Raw genomic sequence first — 7,326 nt, 5'->3', positions numbered from 1 at the left:
CTCCGCCGCGCGGCACATGGAGACAGGCGCGGCGCGACCCAATCGTAGCCCCGGATCCCACCTCGACCCCGCCCCCGCCCCGCCCCGCGCCAGGTAACTAGCCCAGAGTGCCGCCCGCCTGAGACCCGTCACCTGCTCCGCAGCCCCGGAGGGCGGGGGCCGGCGCCGTTCCAAGCCCACCCAGCGCGGGAGAGGAGTCTTTGGCTCTCTCCGACCAGGTTGGGAAGAGGGCATCGAGACCCACCTGGAGAACGCGCTTTTCGGGGAGTGGGGGGAAGGCTGTGGTAGTTTCTCATTGGGAAGCTGGAGCAGGTGTGGTGGCCACACCCTGCTGTGCCTTTTCCAGGAAAGGAACAAGGCATAAAAAATAAGGTTTCCTTTCTTCCATATCAGTGCTGGAAGATCTGGAAGACAAAGATGTCCATGCTAACAAGGTTCCACTGACCCCAGAGTGTTCAGGGTGGTAATGGGGTTTAGCCACTCGGACATGGCTCAAACCTGGACTTGAGCTCTCATAAGGAAAAACATCAGTTACTCTTAAATACTAAAGTAATAAGAGTATAAAAAGACCCTTTTGCAGATCATTTGGTCCAAACCCTGGTTTTACACGTGAGGAAACTGCTGTGTTCACCTTCATTTCATCCAACACTACTTGAATATCTACTATGTAGCAAATTTATACACGAGGGCCTGAAAATACCTCAGTAAGGGAGGACATTCTCACCTTCCAAAAGGAACATTTCTTTTAGTAGGAAAACAGGTATTTAAAAAAACTACAAAACTTGTCCAAGTTCACACCAAAAGTCAACACTAGAACCTACATCTTTATATCCCTGTCCATGTGCCTCCTCTCTCCCCATTCCTCCTTATTCTAAAGCATACACACTATATTTTTCCAATGTGCTTGCTGCTCCCTGGCTAATGCTCTAGCCACTTTAAAGAGAACGTTTCCAAAAAAAACTACTAGAGGAAAAATGTCTGCCCCATCACAGTACTGAAAATTCCAGCATCCAGTATTGAAAATTCTGCAGGCCTGCATCTCTTTTCCAAAAACTCTCTTTTTAAACATCATTGTTCCTGGGAAGAGTTGTAAAAATATATACATCAAGCCTCTGGGAAACACTAACGCAAATGACAAAAAGCCAATCCAGAGTTACAAGGAAAATTACCAAAAAAACTGATAAAGAAATTGAAGAGGATGCAAACAAATGGAAAGGCATCCCATGCTCATGGGTCAGAAGAATTAATATTGTTAAAAAAGACCACACTGTTTAAAGCAAACTTGACCAAACATGGTCAATTCAATCTCTCAAAATACCTGCGACCTCCTTCACAGAAATAGAACAAACAATCCTAAAATTCATAGGGAACCACAAAAGACCTGGAATAACCAAAGCAATCTTGAGCAAAAAGAAAAAGCTAGGGGCATTACATTATCTAACTTCAAAATATATTGCAAAGCTTTAGCAACCCAAACAGCATGGTTTGGTATAAAAACAGACAAATATAACAATGGAACAGAATAGAGAATCCACAAATAATTCCAAGTATTTACAGCCAACAAAGGCACCACAAATATATCCTGGGGAAATAACAATCACTTCAACAAATGACTCTAGGAAAACTGGATATCCATATCCAGAGGAATAAAACTAGACCTCTGTTTTTCACTACATACAAAAATCAACTCAAAATGGATCAAAGACTAAAACATAAGACCCGAAACTATGAAACTACTAGAAGATAACACTGAGAAAACGCTGCAGGATATTATGGGCAAAGATTCTTATGACTAAGACCTTAAAAGCAAAGGCAACAAAAACAAAAATAGACAAATGGGATAATATTAAAGTAAAAAGCTTCTGTACTGCAAACAAAACATCAAAAGAGTAAAAAAAACAACCTGCAGAATAGCAAAAAATATTTGCAAACTATTCATCCAACAAAAGATTAATGTCCAGGGTATACAACGAACATAACAGCAAAAAAAAAAATTAAAAGTTGGCAAATGATCTGAATATACATTTCTCAAAAGAAAATATACAGATGGCTAACAGGTATATGGAAAAATGCTCAAAGTCATTAATCATCAAGGAACTTCAAATTAAAACCACAATGAGATGCCGTCTCACTCCATATATAAGAGGAAAGGAAACTCTTCTACTCTGTTGGTGGGGATGTAAATTTGTACAGCCATTATGGAAAACAGTATGGAGGTTTCTCAAAAAACCAAAAATAGGCTAGGCATGGTGGCTCACACCTATAATCCTAGCCCTTTGGGAGGCCAAGGCAGGAGTATTACTTTAGTCCAAGAGTTTGAGACCAGCCTAAACAACACAGGGAAATCCTATCTCTACAAAAATTTTAAAAATTAGCTGGGCATGGTGGTGCACACCTGAAGTCTTAGCTATTCAGGAGGCTGAAGGAAGAAGATTGCTTGAGCCTAGCAGTTTAAGGCTGCAGTGAGCTATGATAACAACACTGTACTCTAACCCAAGCAACAAAGTGAGACCCTGTCTCAAAAAAGAAGGGCTAGGCACCTATAGCTCAGTGGTTAGGGCGCTGGCCACATACACCGGGGCTGGCAGGTTCGAACCCAGCCTGGGCCTGCTAAACAACAATAACAACTGCAACAATGGCTTGACACCTGTAGCTCAGCGGCTAAGGCGCCAGCCACATACACCAGAGCTGGTAGGTTCAAATGCAGCCCAGGCCTGCCAAACAACAATGACAACTACAACCAAAAAACAAATAGCCAGGCACCTGTAGTCCCAGGTACTTGGGAGGCTGAGACAAGAGAATTGCTTAAGCCCAAGAGTTTGAGGTTGCTATGAGCCGTGACGCCACTGCACTCTACTGAGGGTGACATGGTTAGACTGTCTCAAAAAAAAAAACAAAAACAAAAACATACGATCCATCAATCCTACTAGTGGGTATTTATCCAAAGGAAAGAAAATAATTACATCAAAGGGACACTTGAACCCTCCTGTTTATTACAGCACTATTCACAATAGCCAAGATATGGGATCAGCCTAAATGTCCATCAACAGATGAATGGTAAAGAAATATACACAAGGGAACACTTTTCAGCTATTAAAAACATGAAATCCTTTCATTGGCAGCAACCTAGATGAAACTGGAGGTCATTATATTAAATGAAATAAGCCAAACACAGAAAAATAAATATTGAATGTTCTCGCTAATATGTGCAAGTGAAAAATGTTGATTTCACGGAGGTAAAGAGTAGAATTATATAATAGTTACCAGAATCCGGGAAGGGGGAGACAGTGAAGAAAGGTTGGTTAATGGGTACCAAAATACAGTTAGATAGAAGGAACAAATTCTAGTATTTGAAAGCACAGTAGGGTGACTATAGTCAACAACAATATACTGCATATTTCAAAATATGAAGAGAAGATTTGAAATGTTCCCAACACAAAGCTATGATAAATGTTCAAGGCGATGAATGTTCTAAATAACCTAATTTGATCCTTGTATTCATGTATCAAAAGATCACATGTACTCCATAAATAAGTGAAATTATTATATAATCAACAAAAATGTTAAACATTTTAGAATGTGCATTAATAAAGAGATATATAAAACTTTCACCCTAAATAGTTTTATTTTTATTAACCCTTTGACTGTGAAGTGCTCAGAAACGTGAGGTGCCAATTGAGGCGAGCTACGTTCTTTGGTTTCTTGCTAATCAATAATCCCCTAATACTTGGCTTCAGTTATTTTAGGCACAACTGTGAAAAACGTTGAGAATGAAGCGTACATATGATGCTTACAGACTCAAGTCAGATAAGATAACAGTAACATGTATCAAGTTTTTGTTTACAAAATAAACAACCCCTACAAGTATCATTTGCACCAAAGGAACATCTTGTATTGAACACATAGAGGCGTGGTTTGCAGCGAAAGGTTAAAGAGAAAAAGTGAAAACCATCTCAAGAAATACATACTGCGCTAATGTATAAGTAAAACATAGTTGTTGGAATAAAAGTCATAATAATCCTTTCAAAAAAAAAGAAATACATACTGCTGGTGATAATTTATGCTTTGCTACTATAGTCAACTAAAATAAGGGCCAAGGATAGGAAGGGAGAAGGAGAGGGAAAAAATCATGAGATGGGTAAAGACAAAAAGGGAGGAATAAAAAGGATAGGGCAGGATAGATATGTAAGAAGATAAAAGAAAAACCATCAACTTCAATGATGACCAGAGTAACATTTCCCTTTTGGAATCTGAAGAAATGAAACAGAGAAAAGGATCTGCTCCAGAAGGAAGAAGCTCTCATCTGTTCACTAAACCTTCCTCATACCACATTTTGCTTCCAAACTGCCATGAAGAACTAAGACAGCAGTAGGCTTGGACATAAGAGTACAGGAAGGTATGTAAAGTAGGAGCAGCAAAAACCAAAATAGCTTGGGAATTTCCATTTCAAAATAATCCCACCACTTTACATTCTCCAAAGCTGTAACAACTTCGAAGGAAAACTACAAGCCAAGAGATAATGTGTATTCCCTTCCTACCTTTCCAGCTGTACTCAGATTTCCCAGAGCATGGCCCATCATTCTAACAGAGGTTACAGTGTGTGGTAAACACCAAACTCTGGTTTTCCCTGTGACTTCTGCGAAAAGAAGGTATACTTCTGTGAGGTATAATGGTCCCTAAAATTCATATAGTGGGGTGGGGAGCTACAAAGCTTTCAAAACACTTTTGTACACATATTATTTAAGCCTCGGTAACTCTGAGGTAGGTTGGGAAAACATTTTTATCCCCACTTTGTGGATGAGAAAATGAATGCAGAGATGGTATGCTTTGCCCAACTGAATACCAGATGTGGAACTGATCTTTATTTTCAACTTAGTTCAATAAAACTGACAGATATTTATTAAGCACCAGACATTACAGAGATGGGTAGAAAGTCTCACATCTGTGCCTATCAATCCATCAGTGAAACAATCAATAGCAGACAACTTAATCAGACAATGAAGTTCATGAACTTGTCCTAGAAAAAGTGCTACATACTTTATTGCTGAATATCACTACAGTCACTTTTGAAGTCCTCCCTATGGAAAGCCAAGGCCTAGTCCACCCTTCAAAGCAATTTTGGAACTCTTTTTCTGTAATGGCCATCAGAGCCTGTTGCTATACAAGGTCTGACAATGAAGGTCATGAACTCAGCCTAGGAGAAGTACTATGTGCCTCATTGCCAAATATTACCTTCAAAGTACTCCCCTTGGCCTTCCAATGATCATAGTGATATTTAGCAATGAGGTCTGTAGCACTTTTTCTAGAATTAGTCCCAGAACTTCATTATCAGACCACATATTTATTGGTAGAACAGTGTCCCAACTAGAGCATTTAGGGAATTCTTTAAAAGTACAAGGTATGTTGCTTACAAGGAGTCTGCAGTCTCCCAGGAAAAGACAAAACTAACACTATAAATAAAGACAAATGAAATACGATACACAGTTAAAGTGCTAAATTGTGTACCATAGGCAAAATGCTGTGGGAGTATAGAGAAGAGAGAAAAGCCATGACCCTGAGCTCAGCCAGTAAGGCTTGATGAAGAGGCCTGAGATGGTTGTTGACTGAGACTGGGTAGGACAGGACAGGAGGAGCCCCAGAGACTTGATGGCAAGGAAATAAGGAGCAAGGAACAGCACACTGGGTCAGGAGGGAAGATAACCTGTGGAGGTTTCCAGGATACTAGACTGAAGCCATCGAGGGGCAAAGGCAGACGGGTCCAACAGCAGTAAGAACAGTGTATCCAACCAAGGACACGAGAGGAAAAAATGGCATTTATAAAAATATTTTCATATCTATGGAATGCAAAGTACACTTCTTTATTTCTACAACATTTTTTAAAGCAAGAATTAGTTATCAAACTTCAAAATAAATACAGATAAGGATGTAGAAACTAGAAACACTCATATCCCTTAAGGCTGACAATAAACAAGAGAATTTCAGAAGAGAATTGCTTTATACCTTTTGTGGTTCTAAGCTTATACACTTGTTTTGGCTCCATCATGGCCAGAAAAACCAGAATGATCATATTTTCAGGGATAGTCAAGAGACACTCTTTAAGTTATGCGTTTTTTCCTTTTAAATCCAGTATCAAAGCTCCACATGAAGACCACAGCTTAACAAACTCAGAAGAAGGCCCTGGTCACCTATAGGGAGGAAGATTCTAAAGCAGAGATCAGCAAAGCAGAGCCAAAGTGGACCATTGCCTGCTTCCTATGGCTCACAAGCTGAGGATGGGTTTTTACATATTTTAAGTGGTTGAAAATATTAGTGCTTTCTGTGCCCTGGATAATATTTCATAACACATGAAAATTATATGAAACCCACATTTCAGTGTCCTTCAGTAAAGTTTCATTGGGACATAGCCACACCTATTTATTTATGAACTGTCTATAGTTGTTTGAGCACTACAACTGCAGAGGTGAGTCATTGTAACAGAGACCACATAACGTACAAAGCCTAAAATATTTATTACCTGACCCTTTACAGAAAAAAATTTGCCAACCTTTGTTCTGAAGTATTAAGACCTAGTATTTTCTTATACCTGTAACAGATTTACAGATCACCTGGAAGAAAGTATAGAGAATTCTGCTTGGTTTCTCTGGGGCTTCAGAATTTTCACAAGTGATATTGAGATACAGTCATGCACCATACAATGACATTTCAGTTAATGATAAGACAAAGGTCCCATAGGATTATAATATCATATTTTTATACCTTTTCTGTTTGGATATGTTTAGATACACAAATACTTACCATTGTGGGGCTGGCTATGGTGGCTCACCCCTGGAATCCCAGCACTCTTGAAGGCTTAGGTGGGAGGATCTCTTGAGGCCAGGCATCCAAGACCAGCTAGGCAACATAGCAAAACACCAGCTCCAAAAAAAAAAAAAAAAATTAAGTTAGCTGTATATGATGGTGGGCACCTGTAGGCCTGAGGCTGAGGCAGAGGATCACTTGAACCCAGGAGTTTGAGGTTACAGTGAGCTATGATAGTGACACTGCACTCCAGCCTGGGTGACAGAGCAAGACCTTGTCTCAAAATAACAAAAATGAAAATACTGACCATTGTGGTGCTCCTACAGTGTTTCAGGACAGTAACACGCTGTCCAGGTTTGTAGCTTGGGAACAATAAGCTATTCCACGTAGCTGTCAACTTAAATAACAGAGAGAGCTCTCTCAAAGAAAATGATGTTTATCTGGGAATAGGACATTGCAGGTGGACTATGCGTGCAATGATAAACTATGTGTGTATTCAGGGAAGCAAAGGTAGACAAAGGCATTTGG

This window comes from Otolemur garnettii, unplaced genomic scaffold (assembly GCF_000181295.1).
Source record: "Otolemur garnettii isolate 467f Iridium unplaced genomic scaffold, OtoGar3 scaffold00051, whole genome shotgun sequence".
NCBI lineage: Eukaryota > Metazoa > Chordata > Mammalia > Primates > Galagidae > Otolemur > Otolemur garnettii.
The sequence above is the reverse complement of the archived record's forward strand: the minus strand, read 5'-3'. Positions refer to the sequence as shown.